At 34.5% G+C, this 20,632-nt stretch overlaps 1 protein-coding gene and 1 non-coding gene across 2 annotated transcripts in view; both read right to left on the minus strand.

Moving 5' to 3' along the window:
- The window catches only part of ACVR2A (activin A receptor type 2A), an 88,604-nt gene that overhangs the window by 43,342 nt on the left and 24,630 nt on the right, over window positions 1–20,632 (minus strand). The gene's annotated exons all lie outside the window — the stretch shown is intronic.
- Window positions 12,853–12,959, minus strand: LOC123644212. Its single transcript, XR_006737036.1, has one exon. It is a non-coding gene; the product is annotated as a U6 spliceosomal RNA (small nuclear RNA).

The raw sequence follows: 20,632 nt of genomic DNA on the forward strand, positions 1-20,632 counted from the left end.
TGCCATGTTTTTATTTAGATAGGATAGAAGGTGATAATAGACTGGCATGACCTTCACCAGACTAGACTGTTTCTTGCTGACAAATGATATAATTAACTTATAATTGAATCCCTAGTATCTAGCACAATGCTTGAAACTCAGAAGGTACTCAATTAATATTTGGTGACTTAATCAACAAATAGATGTAGGCAATCACAACATATCTGTATGTGGCTTAATATGAAATTAAATTCGTTTTCAACAGTTTCCCTTCCTCAAGCTTTATTTGTCTTTTTGTCGAGCATAGCTAGAGTCAGTTAGAATGGGTCATTCTCAATATGATAAAATATCTAACCATTTTATCACTGGCATTAAAGAATTTTTGTGGTCTATAGCTTTGAATCAAATAAATGTAATACAACTACTTCAAAAAGAATAAAAAGAATGCCATTGGGTCTCAGACTATCCATCTTACTTGCCCTCCAAACACAAATAGTACTTAATGAACAATAAAATGTATAAACACAATGTAACAACTGAATAAAAACTCACCAACTACTACTGTTTTTTCCCCACTCTTTGAAACAGGTGGAAGGAATTAAAATATCTTTTACAATTATGTACTGCATTACATTTTTTTCTGATTAAGATGACAATGTCTTTCACAGCCCTCTGACCAGACTTACTCTATCACAATTTTCCCATGTATGAAACCAACATTAAATGAAAAAAAAAAATTGTTTTGACAACTTACAAATCTGAAGAATTTCTGAAAAAGTATTCTAATATTATGTGAAACTATCAACAGGTCACTGACATTACAGTATAAAGAGGTATGCAATCAAATGTCTTCCCTAAACTTGTGCCTCCCACAGGCAACTTAGTCCTCTAAGAAGGGTTAATGAAGTTTCAAACATAATAAATCCAACTTGAAAAATAATGCTTATTTCCTTTTCACATGACACTGCTCCTGGCAATCTTGAGGCAGACCATAAGTCCAGAGAATCAGCTATAGAAGACAGATAAAATTTAATGATGCTTTTAATCCAAAACATCTTATAGTACAAATTTTAAAAGTAGTATGACAAATACTATACAAAAAGAATGATTTGGGGTAAGTAATGGGGAAATTCTGATATAGTACAATCCTTCGTGGCACCAGGAAACCCTAAAATAAGTAAATGTATACAGAATTTTTTATTAGTTCAACAAGTATTAATTAATACCATCCTACTATTTTTAGGTAGTCATCCAACTACGCAGAAACTTGCAAGCTACCATAAATGAATAAATATTAGGCCACTCTCAAAATGAAGGATTTTTCAACTTTTGCCAATGAAAAGGTTTTTTTAAATTCTGACCAACTTGAAATATAAAAACTTCTGTGTACTTATATAACATAGTCCAATGTATATTTTATTAACTTATTTTTATGAATGTTTTAAAATCACAAAGCACACCGATTTTACAAAACAACTTTATTTAAAATTTACATATGTCTTCAACAGCTGTCCTCTTGTTATTTTCTTTTTGGGAAATCTAAAAGTATCCTAAAGCGAATAATCTTCACTTCCATTTAAGTTGTTTTGAGAAGCAATACTTTGTGAAATCATATATAATATTGTCACTGAAAATGTTTTTCCAGGCCAGAAATGTCCATTCACATAATATTAAGACAGTTGGCTTTTTAATTGTTCTATAAGTAAATACAGTGATCTTCACAAACTATTTATACATTACTTTTAAAAGTTATCTTTTAAAAGATTTTTTTTACAACAAATTATAAGAGTATAGCTCCCTGTCCCCTGAATAATTTTGAATTTGTTTAAACTCTTTACAACCCCTTCTACCTATTTTCCTCAGGAACCCTCTATAAACATTCAAACCTAGCAATGACTGGTTATCATTTCAAGCTCACCTGTCTTCTCCAAACACTATACTTCTATTCAAAATAGCATAATTGTGAGAGAGCTTAAAAATATTAAAAATTAATATAAGATTACTGTTCATCTGAGGTATAATTTTTTAGAGAAAACTTTGTCTTATACTGAAATATACAGATGAAAGAACTGATCATATGCTTGTGCTATAAATTAAAACACCAAGATGAGGGCTATATAGATAAATGCAATAGGAATTTGGAGATAATGAGCTTAGGACCTGTGTTAGAGTATGAGCTCCTAAAACAAGGCCAATTATCTCTGTATTATCAGTGCCAGGCACTGTATAGGAACTTAATAAATGTGCACTAAACCAATTCACAAGGCCTACAATAAAAAAAAAAACAACGCTTTATGGAGGAAATGACACAAAGGCAGGGGTGGGGAACCTGCAGCCTTAAGGCCACATGTGGCCTTCTAGGTCCTTAAGGTGGGGCCTTTTGACTGAATCCAAATTTTACAGAACAAATCCTTTTATTTTTATTAATACATTTTTGTTCATCCTTCATATTTTTTTTGTTTTTTAAATGAACATATTTAAAATAAAAAAGAATAAAGTAAGTTTCAAGGAAATAATCCTCTCAGATTGATTGGCACAAGTAGAACATTAGTAAGCCATAAGGGCTAAACCGACAGCTGCTATACTCATGATTTAGTTCTAACTTCCCTCACCTGACTGGCGCCACTACCCCACAAGGCTGGTTGGTGAAAGTTTATGGAGGTCAAGTATGCCAGTCTATTACCAGCTTATGACAATGGTGCACTGTGCTTCTGTTTGAAGTGGAATTAGTTGCATAGCTTGACAGTATTTTTTAATTCTTTTTTTTTTTTTTTGAGACAGAGTCTCCCTCTGTCACCCTGTAGCTAGCTCACTGAAACCTCAAGCCCCTGGGTGAAGCGATCCTCTTGTCTCAGCCTCCAGAGTAGCTGGGACTACAGGCGTGAGCCACAATGCCTGGGGAATTTTTCTATTTTTAGTACAGACACAAGGTCTTGCTCTTGCTCAGGCTGGTCTCGAACTCTGGAGCTCAAACAATCCTCCCGCCTGAGCCTGCCAGTGTGCTAGGACCACAGGCATGAGCCACCATGCCCGGCCAGTATCCTTTAATTCTGTCTGCTTAACAGCCCATCCAGGCAAACAAGACCAAGGGAACACTGAAGGAATAAAACAGATTTTTTAATGAGGATTGGGAATTGCAATATTATCTTGCTTCTGCTAAAGATAAGATAATTTGCTTGCATTGTGATAGTGCAATATCAACATTAAAGAAATTCAATGTTCATCTGCATTATAACACTCATAAGGACCACAAATATTTTGAATTAGAGGGAGAGGTATGGAAGGTTGTACTGTACAAATTAAAAGATGAAAAGCAAACAATTCTTTCAAGCAGCAATAAGACCTTGAAATAATGTCACTGAAGCAACTTATAAAGTAACTTATATGCTCGGGGGAAAAAAGGGAAGGCATTCAGGGATGGAGAAATTGTGAAAGAATGCATTGTTGAAGCTGTAGGATGCCTAGACCCTGATAATGTTCCAATGTACAAACAAATGCCTCCTTCAAGCAGAACCATAACTGATCGGCAGCATGAACTAGCATTCAACTTAATAGAACTTCACGTAATATTTCAAAAGGAAAATATATATTATTTAACGGCACTGGATGAATCAACTGATACTACTGACTTGGTGCAGGTTTTATACTTCACTTGGGTCATAACAGAAGATTTTCTTTGCTACGAAGAGTTACTTGCTTTGGGCACTCTTGGGAACAGAACATGGATAAATAGGTATCTTTAACAACTGTCAAGATAAATGTTGTGAAGTTGGACTGAATTTGGTAAATTAGTGAGTGTACAGACAGTGCACCTTCCATGGTAGGAAAACATGATTGGTTTATTGCACAGATAAAACATTAAGGATCCAGATGCTCTCATTTCTTTTCATTATATCTTGCATCAGCAAAATCTCTGTGCTAAAGCTACTATTTTAAGTAACACTTTGAAACAAGTTGTAAGTATTGTTAACAATATTCGTGCAAATGTACCACAGCATCATCAGTTTCATAACATGCTAAAGTTGAACAATGAGGTATTCCATGTGGATTTGCCATATCATTCTAAAGTGTGTTGGCTATTGCAGGGACAGGTGTTAGCCAAAATTTATCTCCATGAGAACAGACAGTTAAATTTTATAAAGAACAGAATCAGCAATGTGAATTATTGAAAGAAGATTTCTATAGGAATGCAGCATTTCTGTGTGATATGTCAAATCAAAACAACTTGAATATTTCTTTGCAAGATAAGACTAAGTCTATACATGATATGTGGCAAAAAAAAATCCAAGCATTTCAAAAAAAGCTATCTTTTTTCAAAACATTTCTTCAAAAGAAAATTTCGGATAAACATTTTCCCCCATTAGCAAAGATCATTGATGACCAGGATAATATATGCAAATCATTTGAAGAATACGCACCTATTAATTGGAGAATACAATGAAAGGTTCACTGACTTTGAGAATCATGACATCACACTCAAATTAGCATTTCAGCCTCCCTTAGTTGATATCACGAAGACACCTAAAGAACTACAGATGGAATTGATTGAGCTCTCAGTAGATGACATTTTAAAGTCATTGTTTGATGCTAAGAAAGATCCAATTGAAATATGGAAAAATGCAGTAGAATACCCACGCCTTCAGCAACATTCCTGAAAAATGCTTTCTTGCTTTTCAACCACTTATTGCTGCAAATATACATTCTCCCACCTAACCCAAATCAAGATGACCGTAAGGCCACAGATGACTGATACCTACCTACAGAACAACTGAAACTGCAGACCCTCCATGCTGCAACCAAATATTCAAATGCTTTCCAACAAAAAGCAGACAGAACAAAGTCGTTAAAAGGTTAGTTAACTTTAAAATAGTTTTCATTTTTTGAAGTTATTAAATACACAATAGTTAGATTTTTACAAAATAATGTACATTTTTAAGTATATCTAATAGAAATCTCTTGAATGTGGCCTTATTTGATTACAGCTAAATTAATGCAGCCTCCCAACATGACAAGGTTCCCCACCCCTGTACTAAGGAGAGACAAAACTAAGGTAAACAGAGGCAGAGAAGATCAAGACCAAATAAGCAGGGCTGTGAATAAGCAGTATTTGACAAGACTGCCCTCACTGAATTAGAACATTCCATATTCTAATTTTTCTGTTGAGACAGGGTCTCACTCTGTTGCCCAGGCTAGAGTACAGTGGCATCACCATAGCTCACTGCAACCTCAAACTCCTGGGCTCTAGCGACCCTCCTGCCTCAGCCTCCTAAGCAGCTGAGAATACAGGTACATGCAACCATGCCTGGGTAATTTTTCTTTTTTTTATAGAGACGAGGTCTTGCTAAGTTGCCCAGGCTGGTCTCAAATTCCCGGCCTGAAGCAATCCTCCCCACTCAGCTTTCTGAAATGCTATGATTACAGGTGTGAGCCACTACACCTAGCACAGCCCATTCCATGTTCGTTAGTATATTGGACATAGTATATTGGGTATAATTAGGACAGGTTTGGAAGACATCAAAAGAATAGAAGCAGCATTTTAAAGATTAATCCAAAAACAATGAGTAAACTGTGCTGGAATGGAAAGAAACTCAGGAAGCTATATTAACTATCCAATAAAAACCAAGGGTTTACAATATCCATACTGACTAAATGGCCACAGGCATCAAAAGGATTGACAAATAAGAATACAGAGATCAAGCTTATTTGATCTCCCTTAGCATTAAAAAAAGATGAAAACGATTTGGTTTTCTTGGGTTAGGTAGGTGGCTGTTTCTAAATGTTTTCTAAGTTTTGACAAAACAAAGCTTGCTTCATACATATTTATCCTGTTTCTCTTTGTTGCTAATTCTCTTCCTGATATTTAGTCTTACCATTATGAAAGACATACTGTTTACTGTCCAGGATAAGTTAGATATCTTCAAAGATAAGAAACAACTGAAAATTGTTTTTGCCTACAAGCCACAAAATGTGTGGGGTATCTATTAGGTTATTAAGTATGAAATGTCCAATTTCCTTAAGTACTAAGTTAGACAGTTTATATTTCTGACGTTTCATTTTGACACTTCTTGTTTTATATTTACTGTGAAGGTACATCCACAGTCTTTCAAATGCAATTTTTCAATTTTTTTTTCAATTTTTTTTCTTTCAATTTTTTTTTTAGAGCAATTTTTGTGAAACCATGGATAAAATAAATATTCGTGTTATTTTGAATATGAGTTCCATTGTGGAACTGATACAGCGCAGACAGCTCAAAATATCAACAAAGTGTTTGGGAAGGATCTGGCTAATGAATGCACAACACGGTGATGGTTTGAGAAGTTCCATTCTGGTGATTTTAATATTGAAAATGAGCTACATGGGTGACCTGAGACCAAGGTGGATAATGATGAGCTGAAAGCTGAGATGGAAGCGAATCCATCTCAATCTACAAGTGAATTAGCAACATGGATTGATGTTACTATTCCAACAGTATTGGACCATTTAAGACAAAATGGCAAGGTAAAGAAGCTGGATAGATGGCAACCTCATGAATTAAATGAGTGTCAGAAGAGAAATCACCTAGAAGCTTGCCTTTCTTTGCTGTCAAGACATAAAGGTGAACCATTTCTACACCATAATTATTATGTATGATGAAAAATGGATTCTTTTTGACAATCACACGTGTTTGACACAATGGTTAGATAAAGACGAACTGCCCAAACACCAAATATTCATCCAAAAAAGCTAATGGTGTCTGTTTGGTGGTATAGCGCTGGTATTATCCATTACAGCTTCATGAAACCTGGTCAGTCAATTATAGCGGATGTCCACTGCAACCAATTGGACGAAATGATGAGGATGCTTGCAATTAAGCAGCCATGATTGGTCAACAGAGACAGGCCGATTGTCTTGCAAGACAACTCTTGGCCACATGTTGCACAAACAATGCTGCTTAAACTACAGAGGCTAGACTTGGAGACTCTCTGTCATCCACCATAATCATCAGACCTTGCACCAACTGACCACCATTTCTTCCAGGCTTTGGGCCACTTCTTGCAAGGAAAAATATTTAATTCTCAACAAGCTGTGGAAAACTCCTTTTGTGATTTCATTGCCACTCGCTCTCCAGGCTTCTTCACTGCTGGCATAAACCAGCTACCATGAAGACAGCAAAATTGTGTTGATACCTCAGGTGCATACTTTGATTAATTGTACTGCTTCTTCTTTGAGATATAATAAACTACAATTGTGATTCAAAATCAGACATTCTATATTCAATGACCTAACACAAATGCCCAGGTTTTAAGATTAAAATAGTTCTACGCAGTTCTCTGGCAGTCTTTCAAAAGATGAATTACATCAAAACAAATACAAGTACACACAAGTTTTACTTAGACTGTGCAAAACTGATTTCTGATATTAGATGTTCATCTTTACGGGGAGGAGAGGAGATTATGGTGACTGAAGCTAGAGGCCAATATTCCTATCAGAATTAACAGGCTATTTAAAAAAATGTACAAAAACCAAAATTGTGCATAAATTCGAAAGAATAAGAGATGCAGGATAAATTCTCAAAATCAGAACAGAGCTCCTAAAAACACAGATTAAGGAAACATACAGTAGTTCCTACTAAAAACAATGCATTAATACAAGTCTCAATTACACTGAATAAACACTACATACATTAATGTTTTTCAATGCTTTGTAATACTTGGGAAGATACAGACCTTCTTTTTAGTAAATCATCAAACTTTGACAGAAAAAGAGTAAAAACAGATCACTTTCGCTTGCTACGAAATATCGCCCTTGAGGAACCAACAATGTCAAGAGTGAGAAACTTAAATAAACACACACACACACACACACACACACACACTTTAATCAAAGCAGTGCCTCGCAGTTTAGAACCAGCAATTGAATAAAATCACAATATCTATTACAGTGGTTTAAATAAAGTAAAAGAAGGTAAAGTGATAATTCACTATGACATTAAATAAAAACAGATACGGAATCACTTAAAAGGCCTCAATCACCAATAGCTTTTTTCATATTTCTAACCATATTGCTTCAACTTACAAGGGGCAAAATTCCTAGTAATAAAAAATTTTATTACTTTTGTGTATTACGTAATTTTTTTCCCATTTGAAAAATCATTTTAATGATTTGTTTCTATACAATAATAAGTACATTATAGGTCTTTCAGTATCATTTCTTTTCTATATTTATACATATCCTAGCGGCAGTCACCTTCCCTATTTGGCTGCCTTGGGCTGCTTTTAAGCACTATGAAAAGTAAGACTGCCCAAAACTTGTTCTAAAGTCCAAAATGTCCCAAAAGACTACTGATAAATAAGTTAGAAGTATGAGAAAAGAGAATAAATTTTCACATGAAAATTTCTGCAAAATGCAACATTTAGGCCCTATCAATCTAATTTTTTTTGTTTTTTTTAACTAAGCACCTTCCTACCACCATTACTTCTAAAAGAAAACACAAACACTTTTAGGCATTCTTCCTAGAAAATTTTTTGCCTTGCCTGTTATACTCCATACTTAGTACTTACTATTAGTCTGACAAAAAATAGAAGATTCCGTCCACCTAGATCAAGTAATATATTTATATTACTAAATACACAACTAATACAGAACAAACTAAAAATATAAACACTGTATGTTCTGGTACTAGACACTGTGTGCATGCCCACGTGTAATAAGGAGAATAAAAGTACTTAGAAGTCAACATTTAACCACTGGTTATTTAAGGATTGCTAGTGTTAATTCCTGACAAATCATAAAAGCAAGCACCTAAAATGTATTTCAACACTGGTAACACATAAATGACGAATTATCCCCACGTAGATAGCTCCAAATAAATATATATTTACCTTGATATAGACCAAGATTTGAAGAATTCCATCAAATCTTTTCCTTAAAAATCCTCATATAAAATTTTAGAGCCCCAAGGAGAGCAGCAAATTTGTAATGGTAGAATTACCTTTTATAAAAGAGGCAAGCAGCACCTTTAAAAAAATTCTTTACAATTTGCTGATTTCTTAATTCACTTAATTGTAGATCTAGTACAATACAAAAGGTACATTTTTGCATTAACAAAATTTTTTAGAGAACCTCATTTCTTAAACTCTTTCCTAAATACATAAGGTACTCTACACAGGGCTTGTTGAATAAAAGATGCTATTAAGTTTAATTTACTAAACTAAATAACAAGACATCTTCTTCAAAAAGATTTAAAGGAAAGAACAAAATTCTTTAAAAGTAACAGACACAGACACACTGATATACAGGCAGAGAAAATGCAATATTAAAGAGATTTCAGAGATTGCATCTCTGAAACCAAGAGATTTCATCTTTAAAGGTAACTGTTCTCACTCTCTTAAAAGAATGACTTGACATCTGGTTGGGCAGAAACATACTTCAAATTGGTATTAATTTGGGTGGTAGCACAGAATAAAGCATCGATGTTAACACCAACTACCAAAGAACTTCACTTTTCTAAAAACAAAAGTATATATAGAATAACAAGAATCAGGAAATGAGCAAATCACAAAACTCCAAATTTATCTTTCAATTGAATAGCACCTGGGACCACATTTAAGACTGCTTTGCTAGGATAGGTGACAAAAACCTGATCAATTTCTAGACCTCAACCTCACCTTTTTAATAATTAAAAGGGGGCAAAGGATAATGGTTGTAAGAAAAGATCTGCTTTCTTCTAATTTTAACCAATATAAGTGGGCTTCTTATAATATTATGAGGGAGAGATTTCCATTAGATAAAGAACAGGTAAAACAGGAGCCCAGTGTTTTCCCCTTCCGAATGAGAAAATCCTACCCTTCCAACCCTTCCATCCCAGACAGGACACTTGGAAGTCTATTTTGGTGACATGCAAAAGGAAATCTTACAGGACACTATGTCTTTCAGAAAGGCACAGTATCTTCTGCATTCAGCTAATATACAGTGAAATATATACTGTTGCCATACTATGTACCAGGCAGTCTGACATCTAGGTACTAAGCAGAAATAGTGAAAAAGAAAGTTATTCCAAAGTTTGAGAAATCTCTAACTTCAGCCGGAGAAGGGAAAAAATGGGAGGATTAATTTTCAAAATAAGACATGAAAGTAGACAGTTAGACAGAAAGTATCAGAAGTATCACAAATCTTTGGATACTTCTGAAGCTCAATTAAGGCCTTTTTAATTTCTCCTGTAAAGTAAGTAAAAAGGCAGGAATGGTAAATAACCAGAAGATCACAAAGATCAGGGAATTTCAAGTATGCTTCTTTATCACAATGACTTTTATATTTTTTTAAATCATGTTAGTGGCTCTAGAAAAAATAGCCTTTTGTCTTGAGACTAAATTTAGAAAATAAAAAGATGAATAAAGAAATATAAAAAATGAGTGAGGTATCCTGAGTTAGCATAAAAAAATACATACTAGTCATCACTGCTTGATAATACAGAGTAGCAGCCATAACAACTCCTTGTTGGAAGGTAGTAAGGATACCTTAGAAAGTAAATAAACCCTCTATAAAGGAATTCATACTAGCCACAAAGAAACCACCCACTCATACTAGCACTCTTAATCAATAAAACAATAAAATCATGTTACCTCACCTGTCAAATGAAAATGCATACATAATTGAAACAAAAAAAAATCAGGTCACATATTTAAGTCATAAGCAACAAAATCTAAGCTAGTTTTTTAAAGAAGATGAGTATCATTGGAGTAAGAAGGCTATTACTGCAAGTCACCAATATCTTTCTCTGGACTATAGCAACAGCCTCCTTAACTGGTTTGCCAGCTTCCACTTTATCCCACCCAATCAATTCTTCATTCAGAAGTCAGACAAATCCTTTACTAAAGCAAACAAAATCAAGTCACTACTTCAACTTAAACCCATTTCATGGCTTCCCACTGCCCTTGGCCTCAAAATCAAAATCTTTAACAAATCTTATAAGGCCTTCCATAATTTGGCTTTTCTTCAGCCTCAACTTACATCAGACAAGTGAACTTCTTTCTTTGAACATCAAACTACCTCAGGCCTTGATACATTCATTCTACCACTCTCGCCATCCCTAACCTCCTATTAATAGGTGAGATAATGGAGTGGAAGAAAACATTGAGAAAATGCTTGGCATTTAGTTATGGTTTGAATGTCTGTTCTCTCCAAAACTCATGTTGAAATTTAATTGCTAATGTAATGGTATTGAGAGGTGGGGCCTAATGGGAGGTGTTTAGGTCATGGATTAATACTGTCATAAAAAAAGATTTCAGGAGTGTGCTCTCTCTCTTGCCCTTCTGCCTTTTGCCATGTGAGTATGCAGTAAGAAGACCCACACCAGATGTTTTTGCCTCGGTCTCGGACTTTCTAGCCTCCCGAACTATAAGAGAATAAATTTCTGTTCTTTATTAACTACCTGGGCTCAGGTATTCTGTTACAGCAGCATAAAATGGACTAAGACAAAAATGAAGATACTAGTTAATGAAATGAAAAACTGTAAAATATCATCTCTAATTTGCAAATAGTTCTTAAACCAGCAAGAACACTGAATGACTGCATTTAGTAAGTTTGACATATATGTACACATATATATTTACCATCTGCTCCACACCCAAGAAACTATTGATCCCTAAATTCTTAAAAATTTTATCAGTTAAGCTTCTATAACATTTCTATAACCATTACTTCTTCCTCTAAAAAATAAAGCTAGCTAATTTGCTACTTAATTCATGGGAGACAAGGGAAAGCCTTTAAATCTAAGACTCTTTCTCTAAAAATCCCTAAGTCACGGTAATATAAAACATGCACTCTTTCCCCCAGACCAGAGAAAGTCAACCAAAAATTTCAGATAAACATTCTGGATCAAATGAATATCTCAATCTAGTCCATAGCTCCTGGGCTCCTGCTCAATAAAAAAGTAAAAGTATTATTTGTAAAAGTAATGTTTGTCCACTTTAAAGACAAATACCGCCACCCAACACTTTTCAACAATCATCAAAATTGAAAACTTGTTGTTTTAGATATTGGCTTGTCTACATACTATGAAAGAGTACCAGGTATGATAAAATCAGATTAACACACACAACTTTACTTAATATTACATAGTATATGTAATCTAAATCTTTCAAACTCATAATTTTTAAAAATGTCTTTGTCGTTTAAACTGAAAGAAAAATTTTTCTCCAACATTTTAATAGTCTTGCTATATTAACGTTGCCCAAAATCTAACTAAAAGACAACTATTACTTAATTACCACAAAGAATTATTTTAATAGTACCTAGATTCTTCCCTCCACAATTTAATAGAACAAAACACATATGATAGGCAACAGTTTTTATTATAGATAACCATATTTCTCTGTATTATACTCTGTATCAGTAGTTAAGAAACACTGTTTTCAAAGAGTAAAAAAAAAAACAGCACGATAAATTTAACACTACCAGTTATAATCAAGGATCAAAGTTATAGCAGACCACAGACAAGACAGACACAGAACACAGACAACATAGTCTAGACTAGCCCCCTTCAGAAAGCTTTCATATAAATATAAGTATAGCATATCACTCACATTTAGCCTATAAATTTTATGAAGTTCACAAATATAACCTTCATTTGAAATGTCATGTTTACATCATAATCAATAACCGGTAAGTTTTACTGTTTGTGTGAACAAATAAACTATTTTCTAACATGCAACCATCTATAAGACATTAATAAAACCAGAAAAACTCCTATTTATTAAGCTAAGACTAAGAGGAACCTTTTATATTCTGGAGTATGACAGACTACTCAGAAAAGCTGAACTACAGAACAGTAAATAAAGTTAAACTCTTTACTTTTAAATCCAATAGTGGAAGAGAGTTAAATTAACAAATTTATATATCCTTATATTCTTCACGAATTTGCATGTCATCCTTGCCCAGAGGCCATGCTAGTGTTTTCTATACAGTTCCAATTTTAGTATATATGCTGCCAAAGCCAGCACCTTGTTTATGTTCTACTAAAGTAAATGTCATGAAAAGAATTGTGACTTTTGTTAGACTACCTTGAATGCCATTCCACCATTTCTTCTATGTCCTCCTACACAGAAATGTTTATATCCATCATTCTCTTAAAAAACAAAGATCCATAGAACCGTAACAATTATTGGGGCTGTTCCCAGTCTTCTATTTGTGAGATTTAAACATGAGGCAAAAAATTCTTACTAGTGTAGGCCACTGAAAGATACTAAAAAAAGATCAAAGAAATTTAAATAATAAGGCACTTTCCTCCATGTTAAAAGCTACTTTTGGAATACCAGAAACTAAGTAAGGCTACAGCTGGCCAATTTTTAGGTTCAGGTCTATTCTGTGCATGGAAGCCTGGGATCAAGATGTGTGTGGAAGAAAGTAAAAGAATTCAGAGACACAGTAGCTTTAATAATAATGCTACCACTATTGACCCTTTTCAATACTCAGTGATGCATTTATTTCTGCACTGAGGAGCTGGGGAAGGAACAGGAGGAAAGGATAGAAGGATGGAGACAAAATATAGTTGAAAGGACATGGGGAGTAATGACATCCATGAGAGTTGTTCTCAGTTAAGCAGCTGGCTTGCAGATGAGTCAGGGGTCAATAATTCTAATCCCTGGCCTTCCACAATTTGAAGGTCAATTCCTGGTGGAATTCACACACATGCTCTTCCCGCTTATCACTTATACCTACCAGCCTCAACTTCCAATTAAAAAGAATTTTGCTTTTTAAAACAAATTAAAAAGAGGGAACAGCCACAGTAAAATTAGAGCCCAAGAGGAACTTACATATCTACAGGTATTAAAAACCTCATAAATTTGATAAAGAGAATGACAGTGATAGGCTGATGAGAATTATATCCCTAGATGTCACACAATCCAAGATCTCATCCTTTAATATTAACACTTTTAAAATATAAATAAGCAACTTATGGTAAATACTTCACACTTGAGGAGAGGTTTTGGTGTAAATACCTAAGAGAAAAGGCAGAACCACTGGTATAAATAAAGAGAATGGGTTTTATCAAATCAAATTTTAATTTTTTTGCTTACTTTAGTACCTAAGTATTTAAAATTTTCTTTTATAAGCTCCTGCATTCGTTTTATACTGTATAATAAAAAGGGAAAGCAAAAGTCAGGGTGAGAGACCCCAAAAAAAGATAAATTAAAAGAAGAACAGAAATAATAGTGAATAGATTGTTTAAATGAGAAACAGGAAAAAGGATCAAAAACTGAGGATCGTCCACGGGAATGAAGGCATAGCCAGTATTAATCAATCCTTTTAAGAGGCAAATACTAGTACTATAGAAGATGTCTGCAAAAGCACAGTACTAGGCATACAGTAAAGCTCAATAGTATTTCTTAACAGAAGTACACTCACTGCCTGTCTATTCTATTTCTGCTTCCCTATTTATTTTGCCACATAATCTTAACAGTTTTCTCTAATGGCTGGTAATGTTTCTGGATTCCTGAAATTAACCTAAAAGGGAAGGCTGAGAAATATAAACTCTTTTGACAGCCAGCCATATCCTATGATTTTCCTTTTTTATAAAAATGTTTTCTGTAATACTAAACAGTTGTAACCTGCAGGTGGTGGGTCTGTCCCTTTGTTTGGCATCGGTATTCGTATCATCTTGGGTTCCTATGGAAAATATACACAAACACACAGGAAGTTCTGATGTGTAACATTTACACATTCATTTTCAAGCTGGAAGCATACTATTCCTACTTTATGTTATATAGCCAGTGCTTATAATTTATGCTTCTGGAGACAGTAAGAAACACAGAGCAATTATTTCTCAATGTGTAAAACCTCCAACAAAAAATCACCAAAATGCTAGTTTCCAGGCCTGTTCCAGGCCCACTAAATCAAATTCTCTAAAAGTGTAATGTTTGGGCTTTTGCATTTTTAATAAGCTGCCTTTTTTTTGTTTGTTTCCAAATGGAAATAAAAAGAGATTCTATTAAGTTGTGTGTAAGGATTAAATAAAAATGTTTTCTAAGCATGAAACACTGTTAACTAACACGAAGTAGTTACAGTGCTCAATTGTAGTCTGCCCTCTCTGGAAATGGAGAAAATGGAGGATTATATTTATCCCCAGAAAGTACCCTCATGGTGGGGTGGCTTTATGTCCTGGGTTGGTTTTTTGTTTGTTGTTGAGGGGAGAAGGGGTTAATTGATGGAAAGAGTATTAAAGGTAGACCACATATAATCCTGAAACAGGACAATCTACTTTAAACAATTAAGAGTCACAGAGATTGTGGAAAAAAAAAATATTTAAAATATTGACACATCCCATACTACTAAATTTAAAAATTAGTACAGATATTAGTCTTTCTTTCAAATTACACATTCATCTGGTTTGAACGTCTATAATCCTTAGCCTCTATGCAACTGATAAAAGCAAAAATTTAAGTGGGGATGAGGGAGATAAAAATAAGCTCATAATTTTGTGAGTAGGAAATATGGCATCAAACACTACTTAATGGGCCAGATGCAGTGGCTCACGCCTGTAGTGACAGCACTTTGGGAGGCCCAGGTGGGAGAATCACTTGAGGCCAGTTCAAGACCTCTTCTCTACAAAAAACAAATTTTTTATAATTAGCCAGGCATGCTGGCACCCACCTGTAGTCCCAGCTACTGGGGAGGCTGGAGCAAGAGGATCATGACTTGAGCACAGAAGTTTGAGGTTATAGTGAGCTATAATCATGCCACTGTACTCCAGCCTGAGTGACAGAGCAACACTCTGTCTCTAAAACGCAAACAGAAAACACTACTTAATGAGAACTGTGATCCACCAAGATTCACTTAGTAGAGAAATCATTATAGAAAAGAGTCGATGTCCTTTAGATATCACAATCTACAGGAGTCTAGAATTTAAATATCTTTTCACTTAAACCTATTTTTACAAACTTAAAAACATCTTATTTGATCCTCACAACAATCCTAAAGGGTAAACAGGAATAGGCGTCATTATTTCTATCCAACTCCTACTCCAGACCTTTAATATTACAATGAGTAGATTCATACTTGAACCAAACCAGATCTTAGAATATTCCTTCTAGTGGTTCTCCAACTAGATGTGATGTGCAAAAGCTATACTTGAGTGCAAAATAAAACTTCCTTGGCTCTACCCTCAGAAATTGATTCAGTAGGTCTGAGGTAGACTCCAAGAATATGCATTTGTATCCAGTACCAAAATAATTCTAATGCTTGGAGGTCTTCATACGACAGTTTGAGAAACACTCAATTCAATCACAGTTGAGTCCCAAGGAAACAAAGTGATTAGGTCATTATATGGTGGAGCTGGGACTCAATCCCAGACTTCTGTTCTCATTTTCACTACCAACATCAATCACAAAATGAGGCTTAGAAAGTTCTTTCTTCACTTAATAGGAACTATGTGTAAAGAAATTTCCATCAACTACTAATCAAGAGGTTTCACTAAGCTAAAATCTGAAAATTTATTTAAGGGGTAACAGCTTAGAAGATGTGGTATGAACATGTATTCCAAGAAAACATGATGACAGCTCCTTTTCCCCCCCTGGATGTCCCAAACTAAGAGGAATAACAGGAAGATATGTCATACTAGCCGAGGTCACTACATGCATAATCTCATCTAATCCAGAAGTATCTACTTCTAATTCTATGAAGTAGATACTATTTCTGCCCATTTTATGGATGAAGAACCTGAGGCTGGGATTGTTGTAATTTACTAAGGAATACAAAGTTAAATGGTCAGGTCAGGACTGGACTGGACTAAAGTTAAAAGAATGAGCTCTTAACCACACTGTGTACTGTGGCCAAAGTCTCTATCACTAGGTCCTCTTATTCACTGCTTAAGCAATAAACTGATATAGGATTCTGCATAATCTTTCATTCACTCTTAAGTCACCAAGAACTTTGTCCAGTTCTTCATAAAAATCAATCATTTACCTCAGGTTCTTCCTTTCTACTATATTAGCATAAATCATCCTCCGCACCTTCTTGCTATCCACATTATTCCTCTGCAATCAATATTATCTGCTGATCTCAGTGGCTTCTCTTGGGTGCCATTATGAATAACTACCTCTCTCCTCCAAACTATGTAATGACATAGCCTAGGCTAAAAAGCCCTTGGTTGGGAAAGATGTTTTTCTAAAATGATAATCACTTCTGTGTTCTTCTAGAATATTGGTCATTATCAAGTTCTGCCATTTCCTATTTTCATCTTGTGAATGTCTGCTGTTCTCATCTTCTAAATTCTTTCACCATCATCTACCAAAGCTCTGTTTCACACCAGTTTCTGACTCTCTCCCAAAACAACATACGTACTATTTTGTATAGAAATTCCTTCACAAGGTCTATCTTAGAGATTCATATTTGCTCCTCTTATGCTTTCTCCACCTTCCTGGTATCGTCACAATTTCACCAAATGCTCTAGATTTCAGCTGTCCAATACAGTAGCCAGTAGCCATGTGTGGTTACTGAGGCCTAGAAATATGGCTAATCTGAATTTAGATGTGCCATAACTGTAAAATACACACTGGAATGATTACAAACAATTAGTACCAAAAAAAAACTCATTAATAATTTTCATATTGATAAATAATTTTCATATCGATTACATGTTGAAATGATAGCTTGAATATACTGTGTTAAATGAAATACATTACTAAAATTAATTTCACTTTTTAAAAAAAGTTTTAACGTGGCTACTAGAAAATCTAAAATTTCATATTATGGTTTTTATTTGTGGCTTGCCTTATACTTCTTTTGCAGCACTGCTCTAGACACTCCATAGTCCTCTAAGTTTGACTTGTCCAATGTCCTCATTACAACACATACCATATGAGGCCTACTTTATCTGTTCAATCATCTCCTCAAAGCTGTATCACTTAGTTCATCCAATAAAAAAAAAACAAAACAATGTTTCATCACAAATAATATATGTGTGCATTTCAAGGAGCATCATAAGCTACCATCAGTGTCTTAAAACTATAAGTCAGCTGTCAAATAAATGGGCTATTCCAAGGCACATAAACCACCTTGCCCATCCTAGAAATAGTACTATGCTGTACTTTGAAATTATTCTCTGAAACTCTTCTTATTGCTTTCTCTTGTGTACTTAGAAGGTACCTCCAAGAAGCTAAGGTAATTTTCCTTCTAACAAAGGAAAATCCTAGAAACTACACAAAGTCCAGTATAACTTCTATTGCTAAACTGTCTATATATATGTAAAACCAAATGCATATAAGATGCTGGGAGTTAGAAAATAAGTTATTAAGGAAAAATATCATTATAATTTTCAGAAAGGATGCATTTAAGCATCTACCACAAACCCTGCTCAACCAGATGACCTGGGGACCATGAACTTACACTTAATGCCAAAGAAGAGGTCAAATCAATACTACTTTAATTGTGTGAGGCAAGGAATGTGTCTATGACAACTTTCTTGAATTTGTAGAAGTGGCAGAGATACACCAAAATATCAGATAAAAAAACCATGGTAGTCCACTGCTGTCAGACTGGAAAAGGAGCAAGAGAGAGAGAGAGGTGTCTATTGAGAAATACTCTGAAAATCTGAAGTACAACACAATGCAAACTATCAATGCTTTAAATCAACTACACAACATGTTGAATATGCACAAAATCAACTTTCCCTAATAAGCTTTTTACATCAAAGCATGGCTTACTTTTTAACTGGGCTTTACATAATATGTTTAATGTGGAAAAAGTAGGGTATGACTTCTTTTTAGTAGATACAAAACTGGTAGGTGGGACACATATTTAAAAAGTTAAGTATCAATCATTAAAATTTTACTGTGGTGGAATAAACACACGTCAAACCATGGACTCCAAGTTTTCAATGCTAATTCAGAGGAGGAAATGGGAAGTGTGTGATCAAGTTTGCCACTATGCTGGGTGAAACAATTTGCATCAGAGAGCAAGCAACCCCAACCATCACAAATAAGAGTCCCTAATACAGAAGGCACTCAACAAATTGTTTTTCTTCTACTCATGCCAAAGACCACTGAACAAACAAAACTGAGTCACAAGGAATGCAAATGGCAGAAAGAAATAAGAGAAGAGAATGAGTAGAAAAATTAATAAGATGTCAATTTAAAGAAGAGCAAGAAGATGACATTTAAGCAGCTCTCTAGGTGACCCCAAAAAGCAGGAGGCAAGTTTGTCTTTAAAATGAAATCTTAACAGATGGCCTAAGGAGGGGACTTAGTACTTGGAATATTTATATAATGAGTTTTTCAATATATATCTGCTCAATTCCATTGAAACTGAAAAGGCAATACAAGGCATAAAAGCAGCTACACTTTTGCTTGCTAGGACTTACCCATAGCAAACAGCATGGTTTTTTTCTTTGTTTTTGTTCACAAAATATTGACATATCATATGTAAAAAATGTATTTATAATTAGATACATGATATATACATAAATGCAGAGGCATTTAGGCTAGATATTCTATAAATTTTCTTATTTGAATAAATTCCTGAGCTGACCTAAAAAGCAGAGCAAATTAAATTATTTCTTGATGTCCCTTCAGGTCCTTAGAATTTAGGTATCGAAATACAAAGAAAATGATCAGCAGGAGGTAAGTGCAGAATAAAGCTTATTTAATAAGTAATTTAATTAGTATTAATATATTAACTCATTGGCGTTTACTCAACATTGCCAAGAGGAAGGAAAAAAATTTTCGTCCTAACAAATGTTTAACATCATAAAAAGAAAAAACCCAACAAATATTAGAACCAGAGGACTTTCAACACAGTAGGGTAAGCACCTTCCTACACATGAGTTCTGGGCACAGGAGAGGAGACTGAGCTTCAGACAATAACCATATCTAAATGCTCAGAGTATGCAAAACATTATGGAAACACACCAAAATAAAAAGTTGAGTCTTTTTGTGCCCTTGGGGAATCTGCAATCCATTTTGAGTATCAAACATATCAAAAATTTTAAAATTATTAAAAACAATTTGTGTGCTTATTGGCAAACAAAGTACATGAGGAATGTGAAGAAAGACTAGAAAGGATAAAAAGGATTAATTGGAAAAGGCTTCATAGAAGAAGCAGTATATGAAAAAGATTCTAGCTATATTTGGAAAGTATAAAAAGAAGTATATAAAGAAGGAAGAGGGTACTCAGAGAAAAGAATGGCACATATGCAGAAAGCAGTCTGTACTGAGAAGTAATGAAAAAGGAAACTCATTAAAAGGGAAGAAGGAAAAAACGGGGTCGTCTTCATGATACAGTCACTGGATTAAACAAGAGAATGAAATGAGATACATCAGGGTAAACAGTTCTTGCAACTAAAAGACTCGTGACAATTTATCTATGGTATTCAGAGTCACCGCACAGTGACTTTGTAGATGAGCAGGCCTAAAGGTATAAGGCTTAAGGCATAAATCTCCAATATTTAGTGTCAACTCCATCATGGGCAGCACATAGGGTACTAGAGAGGCCAAAGAATAGTACAAAATATGACATCTACTCCCAAGACTCAAAAGCCTTAACAAGAAAAATCAGAAGTGAAATGGTAAATTTAGCATTCTGGCAAGGTATGCTTTATCCAAAGACTAATTCAAAAAAGGGCAGATATGTATAGTTATTTGAGATTAAAAGTCACAAGATGACCAAGTAGAATATTAAA

The sequence above is a fragment of the Lemur catta genome, chromosome 8 (assembly GCF_020740605.2).
Source record: "Lemur catta isolate mLemCat1 chromosome 8, mLemCat1.pri, whole genome shotgun sequence".
In the NCBI taxonomy this organism is placed as follows: Eukaryota; Metazoa; Chordata; class Mammalia; order Primates; family Lemuridae; genus Lemur; species Lemur catta.